This window comes from Tachypleus tridentatus, chromosome 9 (assembly GCF_004210375.1).
Source record: "Tachypleus tridentatus isolate NWPU-2018 chromosome 9, ASM421037v1, whole genome shotgun sequence".
Lineage (NCBI taxonomy): Eukaryota > Metazoa > Arthropoda > Merostomata > Xiphosura > Limulidae > Tachypleus > Tachypleus tridentatus.
This window is the reverse complement of record NC_134833.1, coordinates 155,331,995-155,352,358: the sequence shown is the minus strand read 5'-3', so window position 1 is coordinate 155,352,358 and position 20,364 is coordinate 155,331,995. Positions and strand designations below refer to the sequence as shown.

General features: G+C 32.1%; 1 pseudogene across 1 annotated transcript in view; it reads left to right on the top strand.

Annotated features, from left to right (window-relative positions):
* Positions 1–20,364, top strand: part of LOC143227534 (WD repeat-containing protein 26-like) — a 52,398-nt pseudogene that overhangs the window by 12,177 nt on the left and 19,857 nt on the right. The window contains exons 2-4 of the transcript XR_013015010.1: positions 2,492–2,591; positions 8,966–9,028; positions 17,576–17,712. The product of XR_013015010.1 is annotated as a WD repeat-containing protein 26-like (transcript). The remainder of the gene's footprint in view (positions 1–2,491; positions 2,592–8,965; positions 9,029–17,575; positions 17,713–20,364) is intronic.

Genomic DNA, 20,364 nt, shown 5'->3' with positions numbered 1-20,364 from the left:
CTACTAAACTGGAATTTTACAGTTGTTTTGTGTGTTGTCTCTTTCTTCTTTTGAGTCCTTAGCTATGTGTTCTTTGTTTCACTTTTCTCATAAATTGTATTTTTTGTGTTGTTGTTGTTGGCTTGTGGCTGTTGTCAATCGGAGTTGTCTGCAATTCATGTATATAGGACTTTCTATCTTTCCACATTGGTCCTGTTTTACCCCAATAGGTCTTTTCTTTTTAAGACTCTGGCAGCTAAGGAATGGGAAAGATCTTTCTCACCAATACCCTTGGTAGCCATTTCTTACCAATATGACTACTGTGATACTGATCATTTATGTCCTGTCAGGACCTTCAAGTGTTATACTGACTCATTTCAAGGTACAAGGAACAGCTTGTTCATTCAATTGGATCCTTCTATTTTTCTGTGACTTATCTTCCATAACCCTAACAAGGTAACTTTGCAGACTGATTCACACGATCTATAATGGATTATTGTTACAGGAGAGGAATCTTTTGCAAGTCACATTTCATCAGATTTGCCATTAGCCATCCTGTCAAACTGTCCTCTAGAAGAAGTCATGTGGACTAATGCTTTATTATCTCATTACTTACATCATCAGACAGTTTTCTCTTCTGAGGGTTTTTAACTTCCCCATATAGTAATTTTAACCACACCTGTTAGAATTTAACCAGAAGTATTTTCCTCAGTCAAATATTCTATTCAACCTTTGATATAGGAACTAAGTTCCAGGTGAAAAGCATGTCTCTTTTGGATTTTGTGTACTTTGCCCACACTTGTACCATTTTAACCTTGATGCACTCGTGTTCTATACAGAAGCTTTTTTACATGAATCTTGTCCACTTGTTCTGGTGTGTGATTCTAGCTATTTTATCAGCACATGTTTTAAACATTATCATAAAGTGAAAATGTGTTTCCATTAATACTTATCTCCACATCCTCTGCTGGTACAGCAGTAAGTCCAAGGATTTACAATGCTAAAATAAGGGTTTCAATTCTCCTTGGTGGACTCAGCAGATAGCCTGATGTGGCTTTACTCCAATTAATACACTCACTTACCTCCACTTACACTCTCCTATCCTGCCTTCTCACTAAGAGCTGGTTTATATTTTGAACAGGTGATTACATTATCTAAATGAAGTGTTTATATATACTACTATATAAAGACTGCAGAAAGTATTTTTAGTGCTTATACGGGAAAAGATTTGAAACCCTGGAGACTGAGAAGCAGCTATAGCATCAGTGGAGGTATTATTGGAAATATATTTTTAGTTTAGGAACATGTTAATTTTGCTTAGCTACATGAGATTTAATATACAACTACAGTTGTTAGAAGACCCACAGATAGTTTGGTAACAGGGAGTACGTTTTTCAAATAATATAACCGAGTTTTGAGATGAAAGGGATAATTATTCTTGGTCAAGGCTCTGGTTAACAGTTTTTATATATTTTGGAGGCCTGCAAGTTTATTCAATATTACTGTTAGGGTATCTAGTAAATCTAAAGCTGGTCGTAATTTGTTTCAGTTTGTTAAATTGTCCTTGTTGCCGGTTTTTTATAACTTGGTTAAATGGACATTACTCAAATAGGTTTCCATCTACTTGCAAGTTGCCAGTGTATAAAAATTGTTTGTCAAGAAGTAGAAGTTATTATGCATAAAATATTGTTTGTCAAGAAGTTGAAGTTAGTACGTGTAAAATATTGTTTGTCAAGAAGAAGTTATTACATGTAAAATATTGTTTGTCACATTATTACAAGTAAACATGGAGGTTTTGGTAGTTGTTAAAAATATTAAATCATTGATCATTTTAAGCTTCAAATATCAAATGAAAATTAAGTTTTTTAAAACATTTTGTACGTAAAGTTGAAAGTCTGAAGCCACCTTTGAAAGTAAGCAGGATTTTATAAAGTTACAAATTTCACAATGCCTATGAAATTCTTTTATTAACCTGTTGTTAGGAATGGAAAAACAGCAAAAACAAAACATGTTACATTTCCCTTAGTTAAATATTTATTCATTAAGCAATGCAGGTTGGGTTTAACAATAGGTCATTATTATTTTATGTTTAAGCTAACTGTTAACTGAAACATTAGGTTGCCATTGTTTCTTCATACAGAGTGCTTTAAAAGTTTTCAAACTTTATTCAGTCATCCTTTTGATGGTTTTGGTCCCACTTTCTTAAAATAAGTATTATTTATGAAGTATTTTAAATACCTGTTTCAACTGTAAGGGTATTTTGTGATTTCCATGAAGATGTCAATTTGTCAATGTTTAAAAACTAACTGTAGTGATAAGGCAAAGCCCAAACTTTGTGGACGTCCACTAATATATTGTAACATTATTTCTTATGTTCTAGAAAAATGTTTTATATTTCTTGTCAGTAATTAAAGTAGTTTTTCCAATTTTTTTAGCTTGCATCTCTGTGAAATTAAGTTTTGTAATGTGCATATTTGTATTGACACATGAAACTGTTGATTTTTTCCAACAGCCTGACTACTGAACGGTTAATTGAAGAATCAGGAAGCTGTCTCGACCATCCACTAACAGAAAAGTTTCAGACACATGTGATGAACGGGGAATGGTTAAAGGTATTCACAACTGTCAACAATAAGTAGGAACAGTGTATTTTTGTGTCTGTCATTATTGTTAACTTACAATGTAAAGTTTCAATTTCTTTCTGAATATTTTGCTTTCTCTCTCTTTTTTAGAAATGCTACTTATCTCTCTGCCCAACAGGCAGCTATTACCTGTACACACTGTTATAGCTGTTCATTATGCAGAAAGATGATTATTTATGTAAGACATCTCTTCAGCTAATGAAAATAATAATTTGTTTTTTATAAATGTTCATTTTGAACTCATAGCAGTTATGGAGTTGTGATGTTTGTGCTGTTAGTTCTTTCAGTTATGGAGTTGTGATGTTTGTGCTGTTAGTTCTTTCAGTTATGGAGTTGTGATGTTTGTACTGTTAGTTCTTTCAGTTACGGAGTTGTGATGTTTGTACTGTTAGTTCTTTCAGTTACGGATTTGTGATGTTTGTACTGTTAGTTCTTTCAGTTACGGATTTGTGATGTTTGTACTGTTAGTTCTTTCAGTTACGGAAATACAAGAGAATTTATTTCATAGAAAATATCACAATTTTTAGTTTCAAGTTATTCTCTTTCTAATGATATTAGTACATTTTAAAACCCAAATTAACTATTGGTATACAAATATATATTTTGTGTTTGTATAATATTTATGATCTGTTAATATATTTGTTTGAAGAGAAGTTGTAACTTTGTTTGAAACAGTTGGGATAACTTCAGGAATGTTTAGTACCATACAACTGAAAGACAACACTGGGCCTATTGGTCCATCAGACTGTCCCATCCATTAAATTAAACTTTAAAGAAAGAAATAGAACAACCCTTATCATTCAAGTTTTTATCAAGTGTCCTCTTAAAATCCTATAAATTGACTGATTCTACTACACCTGAAGGCAATCCATTCCATAAACTAACCATCCTGTTACAAAAATAAAATTGTCTTAGATGAAGATGATTCACACCTTGTCAAAATGTATATTTGTGTCACCAAGTCCTACCATTTTCACCACTAAGTACGAAAAAGAAATGATACATCATCACTGCCAATTCCCTTAACAATCTTAAACATTTAAATCGGATCACCTACAACTCTATTTTCACTTAAAGAAACAATTTTGGTATGTCCTTATATAACAACCTTTCTATCCTAAGTATCATTCCAGTGGTCTTTCTGTGAACCATTTCCAGTAGTTCAATGTCCGACCTAAGGTAAGACACCAAACACTGAAGACAGTACTACAATGATCTATACAATGAAATAATAGACTTGTATTCAATATTTCTGTTGATAAAACTTAAAACCCTATTTACTCTACCAATAGCAACATCACATTTGTTGAATGTGTGTTTTTCATGTAGGGAAGTTTATATAAGTGATTTAATGAAGTGGATATGTACTGTTTCATCTTTATTTATCAGTGTATTCATCTGCATGTACAGTTTCATATCATTATTACATTGTTATATATATTGTTTCACTTTATCTTTACCAACACATCTTATTTTACTGAATACAAGTTTAAAGAAGTTATAATTTCATTGTATAGGTCACTAGTTAGGCCTGTTTGAGATATTTTCAATTTTGGACTCATTTCTTTAGGAAAGGTACTGAATTGTTTTGAAGGACTCAGAGAAAGGCTGATAAGGTTGTCATGTCAGAACAGATAAAGATTCGTGAACTTGTCTTTTTGTTAAAGAGACTTGATTGAGGTGTTTGATAAGGTTGTCATGTTGGAACAGATAAAGATTCGTGAACTTGTGTTTTTGCTAAAGAGACTTGATTGAGGTGTTTGATAAGGTTGTCATGTTGGAACAGATAAAGATTCGTGAACTTGTGTTTTTGTTAAAGAGACTTGATTGAGGTGTTTGATAAGGTTGTCATGTTGGAACAGATAAAGATTCGTGAACTTGTGTTTTTGTTAAAGAGACTTGATTGAGGTGTTTGATAAGGTTGTCATGTTGGAACAGATAAAGATTCGTGAACTTGTGTTTTTGTTAAAGAGACTTGATTGAGGTGTTTGATAAGGTTGTCATGTCAGAACAGATAAAGTTTCGTGAACTTGTCTTTTTGTTAAAGAGACTTGATTGAGGTGTTTGATAAGGCTGTCATGTCAGAACAGATAAAGATTCGTGAACTTGTGTTTTTGTTAAAGAGACTTGATTGAGGTGTTTGATAAGGTTGTCATGTCAGAACAGATAAAGATTCGTGAACTTGTCTTTTTGTTAAAGAGACTTGATTGAGGTGTTTGATAAGGTTGTCATGTCAGAACAGATAAAGTTTCGTGAACTTGTCTTTTTGTTAAAGAGACTTGATTGAGGTGTTTGATAAGGCTGTCATGTCAGAACAGATAAAGTTTCGTGAACTTGTATTTTTGTTAAAGAGACTTGATTGAGGTGTTTGATAAGGCTGTCATGTCAGAACAGATAAAGTTTCGTGAACTTGTCTTTTTGTTAGAGAGACTTGATTGAGGTGTTTGATAAGGCTGTCATGTCAGAACAGATAAAGATTCGTGAACTTGTGTTTTTGTTAAAGAGACTTGATTGAGGTGTTTGATAAGGTTGTCATGTCAGAACAGATAAAGATTCGTGAACTTGTCTTTTTGTTAAAGAGACTTGATTGAGGTGTTCACAATTTTTAAGAGTGTTGATGAACAATCTGTTCTTACTTTTGTACTTAATGTGAAAATGATAGACACACACTTTAACAGGTTGGTTGATCTTTTGAACAGGTTCTCTTCAGATGTGGTTGATACATTAAATGTAAAGGATTTTAAGAAGAACCAAATAAGTATTTGAATGATATGAACTGGCGACAAATGTTTTAAGTGGATGAGACTGTCTGTATGAACCAGTAGGTTACATGTACTTAAATGTAATATTATATATAGTGTTTCATCTTATTACATTTACCAATAGATATGTACTGTTTCATCTTATATGTTTACGTTGCTTCTTTTGGCCTTCATATTCAGGTGCAGGTGGATGAATTGGGTCTGTCCTTGGATAACATTGCTGTATCCACTGGTCAACCCATCCCATCATGGCTTCTTAGTCCCCAAATGTGGCCTTTCTTTAAGTTATCAGAGAAAAGCAGACACTCCCGATTGAAAATACTCTCTGTTATTTGCTGAACATCTTTCGAACCATCCTTCCATTCATACATTTCATAACGTGTGAAAAAACTGATATTCCCGTAAAATTTTGTTTAGTTTGGCGAATAAACTACATTATACCATTCTAGAACTAGACATTGGGTTCATAATTATTGGAATTTAGCCAGCTAAAAATTTACTTCCCGCAATTTATCGCTGTCTCCATCGTTATCTGCTTGGTCATCATGGCGAACAGGAAACAACTGTCCAGTGATTTAAAAACCTGAATTATTGTAAAATACAAGTCTTGTGTGCCTCTTTCCAGTATTGCTATGCAACCTAATGTACCGAAATCTACTGTTCAAAGCATAATTGCCAAGTTTAAGCTTACAGGATCAACTGCTAACCTCCCTCGTTCCAGACGCCCCACCAAAATTCCAGAGAGAACCAAGAGGAAGGTTCTCAGAGAAGTTAGTAAGAACCCTTGTTTAACACGTAATGACACAAAGAAACTGGTAAGGGAAACTGGGGTTAAAGTAAGCACCTCTACAGTTATGAATATGTTGCGCTCTTCTGTGTTCAAAGCATGCCGTTCTCGTAGAACTCCATATTTAAAGCCTGTTCATTTATAAGCACGATTGAGGTATGCAAGAAAGCGTGTAGATAAACCCTTTACCTATTGGAAGAGTATTCTTTGGTCAGACGAGACTACATTTGAGCTTTTTGGCCTCAGTGATGTACGCTATATTTTCCATAAGACGGGGGAACAAAATCTTCCAAAGAACACCTTCCCTACAGTTAAACATGGAGGTGGCTCGATCATGCTATGGGGTTCCTTTAGCTCTTCTGGTGTAGGCAGCCTTCACCGCATCAACCGAATCATTAAAAAAGAAGAGTACGTTGATATATTAGGCACTTATATCAAGAATGATGCTCGGAACTTGCGGCTTGGGCGTCGTTGGATCTTCCAACACGACAATGACCCTAAGCACACATCGAAATATGTGCAATCGTGGTTGCAGAGGAATCATTTCAGTGTTCTGGAGTGGCTATCGCAGTCACCCGATCTCAATCCAATTGAAAACGTTTGGCATGAGTTGAAGACCAGGGTTCATCAGCATCATCTGAAAAACTTGCAAGAGTTGGAGACCTTCTGTAAAGAATAATGGAAGATAATACCAGTCGAGTACTGTCAAACAATCATGGAGGGATATGAGGAGAGATTGCGCCAAGTAATTCACCTGAAAGGCTACACAACTGACCATTAAATTAGACACACGAACACTTTCTACCCTTCCTGTGTTTGGTTATTTGTTTATAAACAGTTTGTGTCGTTTAATTTACATAAAATGTATGTAGATGTGTCTTAGTATAATATTTGTAATACACCATACATCTATTAGCCTAATCATGATACTTTTTAAGTTATGAGCAAAAAGCTACTCAGGATGCAGGGGTACAAAAACTTTCTGTTGTAACTGTATCTGCTTTGGCACTATCACCACTGTGCCTGTTCCATACATGGACTATGGTCTTGTATTCAAGTCTCAGCTGACTGCCAGTTGGCAGTCAACTTGGAATTAGCAACATGAAAACAAGCTTTTCCAAATAAAACCCTATATTGGACTTTGGCTGCTTTGTTTTTGTCAGGATCGGAAAGAGGACATTGTTCTAACTAGACTACGCATTGGTCACAGTTTTTTAACTCATTGTTTTCTTTTATCTAAAACTGATGCACCAGTGTGTTGTCTGTGTAACATTCTGGTCACAATAAGCCACATTTTACTTTCTTGCCGTTATGATTCTCAACGACAGCACCATTTTAAACATGTCTTGTCCCATAGTTTTTCTATAACGTTAGACAGTGTTATTGGTGATGGGTTATGTTTACCTATAGATATGGGCTGTTTCATTTTGTTACGTTTACCTATAGATATGGGCTGTTTCGTTTTGTTACGTTCAGCTGTAGATATGGACTGTTTCGTTTTGTTACGTTCAGCTGTAGATATGGACTGTTTCGTTTTGTTACCTATGGATATGTACCATTTCATCTCATCATAACGCTTACCTATGGATGCTGTTATGTATTATACTTTATCTTGGATGAGCCTCAGTTTATTACATTTTGTATCAAAATGTCAAATAGCCTGAAACTGAATTAACTAGTAATCAAATTAAGAAATTAATTGAATGTTAATGTGTATCAAATTTATGATGTTTGCCAATAAGATTGATACACACAATTTTCTTTCTTAACAAAAATATATTTTAATATAGAAACAACAAAACAACTTATGATAACAGTTATTACAAATAATAAGTTATATACAAATGTTTTATAAACTGATAAACAATACTGAGTGTCATATCTGGTCTGGAACTAAATATTTCATTGGTGGTTCACAATGAGTGAAGTAATTCTGTGTTGATACACAAGTACATTTCACTTGATGGAAAGCTAGTTAGCTCTATTCTTGGCTGACTTCATACTGTTTACATGTAAGATATCTCATGTCTTTGTAGAGATACTAATGTCTGAAGCTAATTATCTGAAGTTAGATGGTTTGTAATGTTCAAAATCTGTAAATGTTTCTGGTGAAATATTTGTAGTTTTCTGATTAAAAAGCGTTTGTCATAGTTACAGCTTCTAAGGTTTAGAGTATACATTGTATGTAACTTTAGCAAATCAGTAATATTGAAATGTCTTTTGGCTCATCAATTTATAAGCATTTAGAGCGAGGTTGGCAACAGTATTCAAAGATATGGTAGTGCTTTTGTAAACATGTATTGTTAATTCTTACACTCAAGAATTTTCTACAAATTCACTTAATGGGTGGAACTTTTGCAATACATATGTAACAGTATAAGTTACATGCATTTCTAAATGTATATTAAAATGAAATAAACATAGATATCAAAATAAAAATGTAACAGTAAATCCATTACAATATATTTTTTCATGTATTATTACGTTTATCTAACGATATGTATTGTTTTTCATCTTATCATTACATTTATTTAAGGATTTGTACTATTTTTTCTTATCAAAGGATATGTATGTTATGATATTATGTTACAAATGTGAATGCTGCAATATTTATTTAATATTAATTTACTTAAACTATTTTTATTCATGCAGTTAGAGACAATGTGACTTTTTTTTCAAATACAAAAAAAATTCAAAAACCTTTTTTAAATTGTAATAAAGCCACCTGGTGGTTTAATCATCTTATTAACAGATATTCTGCTACTTTGAAAAATTTAAGGGTTTTTTAATTACAGGCTGAATCAGACCTTGAGGAATTAAAGTCTTTGATCGATGAAGATGTACCTTATGCTATTGCAGTAAGTTTTTGTTCTGTTTTTTAATTCAGTCATTTTACATGTGTGGTAAATATTTTGAAAAATGGTTGTCTTACAAACTTGATCAATTCAGGAGCTGGCTGTTTCATTTTACACTGTACGAGTTGTGTAGCTGGTAGCTGTTTGGCTGTAACTACATACACTGTGGCAGTCTCTCAAGTCTTCTTTGTGAGTTAAAACAAATTGTCTGCTTTTTGCATTTTATTAGCTTCTGTTGTTTGGCACATTATTTAATTAAATAAAAATAATTGAATGCACAACTACCATTAATATAAAAACATAGGATTAAATCTCATCAACAGTTGACAGAAAAAGATAAAATAACTTGTTTTTCATGTTCATTTTTCATTGATATGGCTTGTTACAGTCAGGTGGTCAAGGCATTCGACTCATAATCCGAGGGTTGGGGTTTAAAATTCCTGTTGCACCAAACATGCTTGTCCTTTCAGCCATGGGGACATTGTAAAGTGATAGTTAGTCCCATTATTCATTGGTAAAAGAGTAGCCCAAGAGTTGGCGATGGGTGATGATGACTAGCTGCTTTCCATCAAGTCTTACACTGCTAAATTAGGAACAGCTAGTACAGATAGCCCTCGTGTAGCTTTGCTCGAAATTAAAAAGCAAATTTTATTCATTTATTATTATCATAGAAGTACCCAAAATATCAAAATAGGTAACTCATTAGTTTATTTAAAGTTAGATTAGGTAAAATAAACAATAATAATAAAAAAATATTTCTTGAGGCATGTATAAGAGCAACTCAGTGGCGCTCATAGATAATGTAGTTGAATAGCGTAACATGAGCTGCATGTTTCCCAACTGATTTACAATTTATAATGGCACAAACAACAGTTAGATGAAGTTCAAAGGGTAATAAAATAAAACAGTTTAGTTACAAATAGATTTATCCTGTTAAGAGTTTAAAGCTACTGAGTTTTGTGCAACATCTGAGTTCATTCTAGAAATAAAAGTAGGGTAATTCAGATTTATTTTGAAGGTGTTACAAGATGGGTGTCTCTATTTCGTCACTTATTCGTACTTCCGTTCTCTTCACCTGTATTGTGGATCATGGTGGTGGAACTTGAAGATTAATTTGGTTCTTCTGTTCATGTTTTCCCTCAATGATTATCTATTTTACCAAGGATGTTATTGTGGTTCTTGTTGGATTGGTTTTTAGTGAGATAATCATCTTTACCATACCAGTAATTCAGATGATAGTTTACACATGTCCTGTGCTATCATATGTTCCATTCACAGAACAGGGGTGTGCAAGGATTCCCTCCAGTCTACTGAAGTGGAGGTGAAAATGGTATGGTCTTCACTTCTGCCTATACATAAATGTTGGTTCCTGGTAGCTGAATTTTGGATTGTAGTTGAGTTATTGATTATACGATCCTCATCCAAGTCTTGCATGATTGTTGATTTCCAGAGACTGGGTTTTGGATGCAGTGTATGCTGCTGTGCACACTGGCTGCTCCACATCTATAGATACATCTACATTGATGTACTATGTGAGATTGAGTTTCTGTATCATTGTTTGGATTTTGATGACGAGAAACCTACTTGAAATAAAAATGTATCTCAGAATGGCTGGTATGGATATTAACACTTATTGGTAAGCATAGAACAACATTTTGACCTTTCTAGGTCATCTTCAGGTTGATGAAGCAAAATTAGACTAGCTTTAAATAACTTCTTAGACTGCCCAGTAAATTCCCTTTAGTTGACCTGAAGATGACCTAGGAAAGTCAAAACGTTTTTCTCTCCTGTATCTTAAAAAGTAAAGATTGAGTTCAAACAACACTTTAAAACCTTTACTAGTGACTGCTAAGTCTTTACATGTATAAAGATGTACAAAAAACACTTTTATTAGACTTACAAAGAAAAGAAAATCTCCTCAAAATGGCCCATTTCTTCATATTATTCTCTTGCTAGTCTAAAATTAAAACAGCTTGGTATATTGCACCCAAATCTTCTAAAGAATCTATTTATATAAAGCACAACAATCTGCCCTGTTGCTTTGTCCCTTAATTAATTACTTCTAGGCTACTGGGTCATTTCATCCAAACTTTATAGGATGATGATATAGAACAAGGGGCATGTTATTGGGGGATTTACAACCCCCCTCCACCCTTCATTATTGCTGTTATTGAGCATTTATTATCATTGATTTAAGTTAATATTAACTACGTCATAGATTGCACAAAACAAAATATTAAATATATATATATGTATGTATGTATTGTGTATATAAAGCACAAAATCTTTATCTCTCTGTTTGTCTGTTATCTAACTACTACTACATTGTTAAGCTAATCTAAACCAAATTTTATGGGATGATAGTCTGGAAAAATGGGAATGTTTACAATCAATAACGCCCCATTATCATTATTGTTGTTATTGAGCATTTATTATTGTTGAAGTAATCTAAAGTTAACTACATTCACAGATGGTACCATGTCCTTATACAAACAAAAAACTTAAATTTTCTGTCCCATCAGGAGACATCATTAAGTATTCAGATTTATATTGCTAAACTCAGGAGTTAAATTCCATTCAGTAGACAAAGCACGTAGTCTGATGTGGCTATGACATGAGAAAGCACACATACACTGAATATCCTATGACACAACACATGAATAGTGGAGAGAGGGCACACAAATGTCTTGCATATTGCAGGGTGTGTGCTAGCATTCTCTATGGAGGAATGGAGAGAGAAACATAGCTGCCACTATTACAGTATTATATAAGCTTAGGTAATGATGATACTACAACAGCCTTTATAACACTGATATGAAAAGGTTTTTTTGAGTTATACCCACTTTTTATTTTGATCCATAACCTTACAACTTAATCCAGTAAGTCACTTTTGGTCAGTGACTATCAACCAGTTAAAAACTTGAAACAGTGTGCAAGAGTATTAACTTTCTCCACATGGACTCAGTCAATTTGACTGACTACATGATCTTTTTGTATTCATATTGTCTTTATAGGTGTCATATTACTAACTTTTGATATATTTTGTATATCTTCTCAAAACTTGACAGTCTTTCAGTAAACATTTATAAGCCTTTAACATGCAAAAAAAATTATATTTTAATGAAATATTTTAATCAACTAAGAAAATGCTTTGTTCTATAATATACCAAGTATTTGTTATGAAAAGTATTTGTGCAAAGTTATGTTAATGTTGAGATTAAAAATACTTTTATTCAACACAAAAATCCCATATTCCATTTCTGTAATCTCTCAAACCTCCTAGACACATTTCAAACGTTTGTTTTCAGTAAAGTTTTAAATTTTAACTATTCTCTATCGTAACTATATATAACGTTGGCTAATTTGACTGACCTTATACACCCCTCCCCCCACATTTGTTGATCCTAAGTAGCTCTAAACTTGTAACAGGATACATCTACTTGTAATTAAATTGTAGTGTTTTATTGCTTCTTTGAACTTTGTTGTACTGCTATCCATGGCAGTAAATTTGTAAATCATTTGGGGAAAGTATAGATCATGTTATACTGTCGAATTATATTCCCCACAAGCTACTCTGAGCTGCTCACGTGCATGCCTCATGAAGTATTTTTATTACATTGCTTTTTGTTTATTATACCTAATCTAACGTTAAATAACCTAATGATTTATTTTTACATTTTAGTTACTTCTGTAACGATAAATAAAAAATAAACATTAAAAACAAAAAATGCTTATCCAACCTTCTTGTTTCTTGCTGTAAGCTGTTGATGATCCTTAACCTTACACTTGTTATACTAATGATAGTAGTGCATTAAGTTATTTTTATTTAATTAAATAATGCACCAAAGAACATAGATTAGTAACATGTTAAAAAAAAGAGAATTGCTCTTAACTCATCATTTTTCAGGCTTTCTAACTATGCAACAGGAGCCATTATAAGATCATCCAGTCTAGTAGTTAACTTTCATGCAGTAATGAATCTTGACAGGTGAACTTGACAATATTGCGTTCAGAAAACTGCATTATATATCATTTGATAGATGAAAACTTTGACTTTCTATTGGATACAGGTAATGTATAATTAAACATAAGAGAGAACTATTAATAAATCCTCTCTTTGAGGATGTGACAAAGAAGTGGTCTTACTTTCTATTGATAGCTCTGTAATCAAACAAAATTGAAGACTATAAAAATTATGGTTTGGCTGAGCAATGACGATCTTTGTTGTGAGTAATTGATGCTTAATATTGTAGCTTCTTGAGTCGGGGATAAAATAGACATGAGAGTACATATATAAAAATTGTCACTTTAGAGACTTTTTTTTTTTAATATTCCCTTGTCAAATTACCAGCTTAACTTCTTATTGCAATGATTTATTAGCTAAAGGTTCATGCTATACTAATTGTTATAACACAAATTTAATAAAATTTTAAATGTAAAACACTAAATTCTTGTGTCGTGACTAAGAAAGGATAGCCAGAGTGAGAGGGTTAAGACCTGGGTGTTGAAAACAGGTAAAAGGAAGCATGTCCACTACTTTGTTCTGACCATCGCATAATGTATACCAAGTTTTAAAAATATACATAGTGAGGTTTTAAAACTGAAGCATGTCCACTGCTACTGCTTTGTTCTGACCATTGCATAATGTATACCAAGTTTTAAAAATATACATAGTGAGGTTTTAAAACTGAAGCATGTCCACTGCTACTGCTTTGTTCTGACCATTGCATAATGTATACCAAGTTTTAAAAATATACATAGTGAGGTTTTAAAACTGAACCATGTCCACTGCTTTCTTCTGATCATCGCATAATGTATACCATGTTTTAAATATATACACAGTGAGGTTTTAAAACTGAAGCATGTCCACTACTTTGTTCTGACCATCGCATAATGTATACCATGTTTTAAATATATACATAGTGAGGTTTTAAAACTGAAGCATGTCCACTTCTACTGCTTTGTTCTGACCATTGCATAATGTATACCAAGTTTTAAAAATATACATAGTGAGGTTTTAAAACTGAAGCATGTCCACTGCTACTGCTTTGTTCTGACCATTGCATAATGTATACCATGTTTTAAATATATACATAGTGAGGTTTTAAAACTGAAGCATGTCCACTGCTACTGCTTTGTTCTGACCATTGCATAATGTATACCATGTTTTAAATATATACATAGTGAGGTTTTAAAACTGAAGCATGTCCACTGCTTTCTTCTGATCATTACATAATGTATACCATGTTTTAAATATATACACAGTGAGGTTTTAAAACTGAAGCATGTCCACTACTTTGTTCTGATCATTACATAATGTATACCATGTTTTAAATATATACACAGTGAGGTTTTAAAACTGAAGCATGTCCACTACTTTGTTCTGATCATTACATAATGTATACCATGTTTTAAATATATACATAGTGAGGGTTTAAAACTGAAGCATGTCCACTGCTTTCTTCTGATCATCGCATAATGTATACCATGTTTTAAATATATACATAGTGAGGGTTTAAAACTGAAGCATGTCCACTACTTTGTTCTGACCATTACATAATGTATATCATGTTTTAAATATATACATAGTGAGAACTTGTACAAAACTTTTGATGAGGTGGCAGTGAATACTGTAGTAATATGTTATAAAAAATTGTGTAAAAGTTTGTGTTATGTACCATAGCACCCACCCGTCTTCTATTTAAGTTCATAATCTGGACAGAGGATGAGTACCTTTGCTTGTATTGAATAAAGTACTGCGGAGGTTGCAGGGGTATTGAAAAGTCAATTTCTTTCCGGTATTAAGTTCCTAATCTGGACAAAGGATGGGTACCTTAGTTTGTGACCTGGCATAGCTAGGTGGATAAGGCACTCGATTCGTAATCTGATGGTTGAGGGTTTGAATCCTCATCACACTAAACACACTTGCCCTTTTAGTTGTGGGGGCATTGTAAAGTAACAGTGAATTCTACTATTTGTTGGTAAAAGAGTAGCCTAAGAGTTGGCAGTGGGTGGTGATGACTAGCTGCCTTCCCTCTAGTTTTACTCTACTAAAGTAGGGACAGCTAGTGCAGATAGCCCTCGAGTAGGTTTGTGCGAAATTCTAAAACAAACCTTAACTTGTACTAAATAAAGTACTGCAGAGGTTGTAGGAGTATTGAAAAGTCAATTTCTTTCTCGTGCATTTTACATAAACTGAAAAAGCACCATAATTCTATTGTAAATGAGGTTGTCATTGCTCTTTTCAGTTAGTTTTCACACAATATCTAGTGTTCCTTTAAAAAGCTCAAGTACAGGATAAAGAAGAAGTTAATAGCCAATAACAAATTAACATTACATGACAGTAACATGTAGATACTTGATGCCTTGTACTCTATACTGTTGGTGCCTGTAGGGAGCCAACCCCTATTATGTATGAAACAAAGAAGTAAAGAAAAATCAGTGCACATAATATTAAATTTTGTTATACAAATTCATAAAATAATTACTTTAAAAGATGGAAAGATTTATTTGAAGTGATGTTTTAGATGTATTTGCAAAGCCTGCTTTTTTACTGTTAAAATTGTATGTGGGGGTTGTCTCTTAGTCTAGGCACATATTTCATGATTGCTGTGCATCATGTACAGATAATTTAGTTACACAGAAACTGTATATTCTCAAACAAATCTCCTTGGCATTCTCCATTTGCAGTTTAACATTTTCGTATTAAACTAATGCGATCAAATAGTTGATAGCCTTGGTAAATCAACATGAACCATATCAGCTGGCTACTAGCTGTGTTTGTTGTCATTACTGTGCATAAAGTTAGCCAACATATCAAGTACTTCTTTGCCTCCCGTTGAGCTGAACAAAATTATCCAGCAAACAAGATTGATAAATTTGGTATTTCAAAACCTGTAAGTATGGTTTGTAAAATTGTTAAGCAAATAAAGATTGAAGATACTGCAGAAGTTGTTTATTGAAACTACAAATATTTTGAGTCCATACTATTACCTAAAATTATACATGATGGAGCCAGAATAATGGTTTGTAGTTTAAGTAGCTAACATCTACAGATCTCCAGCTTTATTTGCTTACTTTCTTTTGCAATCCGTATTTACATGTTGTGAAATTCCCAAGTTTTTATTTATTTTGCTTATTTTACAGCACAAACTTTCATTGAATTGTGTGAAAAAAATTTAATTTTTTTAGTTTAACAAACAAGATTAATTTTCTAGTTGAACAAACATTAGCAACTTAATTCTCTAGTTTAACAAACATTTTGAATAAACAATCTTAAATCTCCAGTGTGAAAAACTTAAGTAATCCTCATTCTGCAGTACAACAAATGCTTTTCATAACCTTCATTCTGTCATTCAACAAACACTTAATAAGTAACCTTAAATTCTCTAGTAATACACAACCTTTGAATAAACAGTTGTAATTCTATTGTGTAACAAATGCTTTTAATAACCTTCATTCTGTCATTCAACAAACACATAATGTTGCTGTCTCTAACATGTATTGTGCATGACTTTCCACAAACCTTTCCCATGGGAAGATCACTTATACACCTGAATAGGTGAACAGTGTTAAAAATTTACTATATTAAAATGGGAATAGAAAATACATGGTTTGACTACGTATCACAATGTTGTATATAGTGATAAAGTTAGTTTTCTTGTATACTAAATCTCATGTCACATGCACAAAGTAACATAATTTCCAATTCTTAATTTGCATTTAATTAAACTGGTGCATTTTTTTTACTAGTTTGCATTTTAACTGAAAGTATATATTTTAGAATTTATGAGGGTTTACTGAACAACATAACTTTCAGTTAAACCTTTATGTAACTTTCTAAATTGACTTATTTTTAAGTTGTATGACTATTATACATTCATGCTATTGTTATAATATATCTGTTTTGCATCATCCTTCAAAATAAACATGTTCTTTATCTCTCTCTCTACTTTTTATTATGAAGCAGGAGCACCATTTTAGATGGTAGCTTTTATTAGAGCTTCAGCAGAGTTTGACCCTGGTTAGTTTTGCTTCTTTTTTTTTAAAGAATAAAAGGTAGAAGTCATTTAGGGGTTTAAATGTGGAGAATTACATATTTTGGTTGCAGTCATGGGTGGACTGGTTTAGGTCATGATAGGTGTTAAAGTTGTCAGTGGATTTGATTTCTTTCCATGTCATTGTGAGAACCTTTTTAATATTCTTTGTATGGCATAATGAAGATGGGTCCTTCTATTGTAGACACCTTGTTTGTGATTGTACTGAATATTTTATGGGTTTAAACATTTATTTCTGGAATACAAGTCTGTTAATTATTAATTCCCTTTGAAGGTTTGGGCCTTCAAGAGTATTAGTTTATAGGCTATCAGTTACAATGTGGGTTTTTTGTAGTCCAGAAAGCTTTATAAAATGAGGATTCTCTTTTAATTTTAGATTTAAACCACATGTGTAATTACACATTCACATCTACCAAGTTAAAAGATTGAAGGATTTGAAGGAGATATATTTATATTCTAGGTGAATAAGTTACCAGATTTTTGTTTCTTCTAGGAAATGAAATTTCTTCTTCTTGAACAAAAATATCTAGAGCATTTAGAAACTGGTCATGTACTAGAAGCACTGCAATGTCTGCGTGGTGAAATAACGCCTTTAAAACACAACACTAACCGTGTCCACGAACTTAGCAGGTATGTCGCACTTTATGATGTAGGTATAACTTGCTACTTCTATTAATTGTAGGTTTTATTTGTAATGATTTATGATGTTAAATACTTTATTTTTTGACAGTGTATGAGATAGAATAAACTTCATTAATCTGTATGCTATTTTTAGATTGGATCTGTATAATTGTATTACTTTTGATCTGGAGTTAATAATAGTGATAGTAAAACTGATATAGATTGATTTAGAAATTGTATCTGCTATTAATATTTCTTATTTATGTTTCATTTAACAGTTCTCTCTTATGTTTAATTCTATATTATTTATAACCGATAGAAAACCAATATGTTTTTATTCATCAAATAACATATTACTTTTTTTTTTTAACTGAGAATTCTTCCCACAGGAAACATACTGACAAGACTGAATGAATTTGTAACAGCTCATGCCGTGCAGTTAAAAAGCCAGGAATACTATGATTATTGGTGAACATTTTCTGTTTTTCATGTTATTCTATATTTTTTGGTGCATTATTTAACTAAATAAAAATAGTTTAATGCAATAGTACCATTAGTATGAAAAGTTAAGGTTAAGTGCCATTGACAGTCAACTGCAGAAAATATGAACGTCCGAGTAACTACTTTATTTCGTATTTTCATGTTTTTTATGTACTATAAAAATAATTAAAATGTAAGAATAGGAAACTCTTTAAGATAGTTCAAATAATGTAAAATAAATAATAATAAAAATGTTTAATGGGGTATGTACTATAGCAGCTTGGAATAGCTCTTTGGTGATGTAATTCAATTCCACAATGTGAACTGTACATTCTCCAAATGATTTACAACTTATAATGGTACAAAAAGAAGTTTGGCAAGGTTCAAAGGGCAATAAAACAATAACATGTAAGTATAAATAGAGGTATACTGTTAACAGTTTAAAATTATTTAGGATAAATGAATGTAGTTTTATGTTACAATTTAAAACCAAGTTGTGAACAACCTTATACAGAGATAGGATAGGGAAAATAATACAATATAAAATAGTACTGAAAACAAATGTTTGAAATTTATCTGGGAGGTTTTAGAGATTATGCAAATGAAATTTAAGAATTTTGAGAAGCAAAGTATTTCCGATTTTAACATGAAAATCACTTTGCACTCAGACTAGTAAAAAAATTAAAAAGGACAATATATTCACAAACAAGTCTTTGTTTAGTTTATTTAAAATACTTCACTAAAAAATCTGATTTTTTGTCTGTGAAAGACTTGTAATGTTTACTGAAAGTGTGCCAAAGTTTGGGAAGATATACTTGCAATATTAAAAGTTAGTAGTTTCAAACCTATAACTAGTTTAAATGAGTACAAAGGTATCACATGATTTGTCAATTTAGCTAAGTCTCTGTCAAGAATTAACCATCTCACTATAAGTGTTCCTATGGTCAGGGGTCAAAAGGTACGTCATCACGTATATAAACTTACATTCGAAACTTACTGATCTGCTATTTTATGAATGTATGTAAGTTTAATATCACATTGGAGAATATAATTCAAATTTCAGTATTATGTAATAGTAAATTTCTTAATTTAAAAGCAAATATTAAAACAAAATTAATAAATAAGTTTTTGTTTGTTACATGATATATTGAATATAGCTTTGGTTCAGTTTAGATGTTTGTGATGTCCAAATATATAGTCTATAGCTTCTTACAAATTACAACTTCAAATTACTGATATTGAAAAACTAGAATATAAAATGAGAACCTCCTATTTATTCTATTTGCTGAGATATCACTACAAATAGTGACTCAAACACGGTGGCCCTACCTACCTCTTTCCAGTTTTGGAGATACTTAAGTACCCCTACTTTTCTTTATAATTTGTGAATATCCAATTGAAAGCTCAGAATGTTCCACTGTTGATTTACTCAGTTTGTAGAAGGTTAGAACTTCCCAAACGATGTGGTAAAGGAAAATATTGCCTCAAAAACAGTATTTTTTTTACTTAAATACAGTTTAGTATAAACTACAGTGGAATTTTGAAATATTGATAGAGTAATGTATTTTGTTATTTCAAAATGAATATATAAAATTAAAAAAAAAAATTGCATCCCACACATGAAATTTCACAAGGCTTAGCAAATTAAGACAAGCAAGTAGTTACAAAAGTAGTAAATATGAATAAATGTATAATGTTATGAGATTTAAGCTATTTAGAAAAAACATTTTTGGTTACTTGCTATAATGTATGATTATTCTAGAATGATAAAAGCTTAGTGTTTATCCAATGAAACTTTGTTGAATGGATGGCAACTTCCTGTTATACAAGCACAATTGCAGAGGATGACTTTTCAAAAGTCTTGTCTCTAGGTTAGTGTGTGTATGGTGTAGTCAGTTTTTCTTTTAGTATTTAGAGAGTGTGTCATTATTGGTTGATTTATCCTTGTTTCTGTTTGGTAGAGAGACTTCCTGTGGGTTGAACCAATGGTAGCCACAGGTTACTCACCTTAATCAGTGATGATGAGAAAATTCACATGTAGAGAAAAATATAATTTGTTGTTACATAAAAATTTTCCCAACCAAAACGAGCCATTTTTTACATATATAGGTTACTCACCTTTAATCCAGAATCTCTGTTTAGTGATTGTTGTAATGTAAGATCATTCTTTAATGTTTGTCT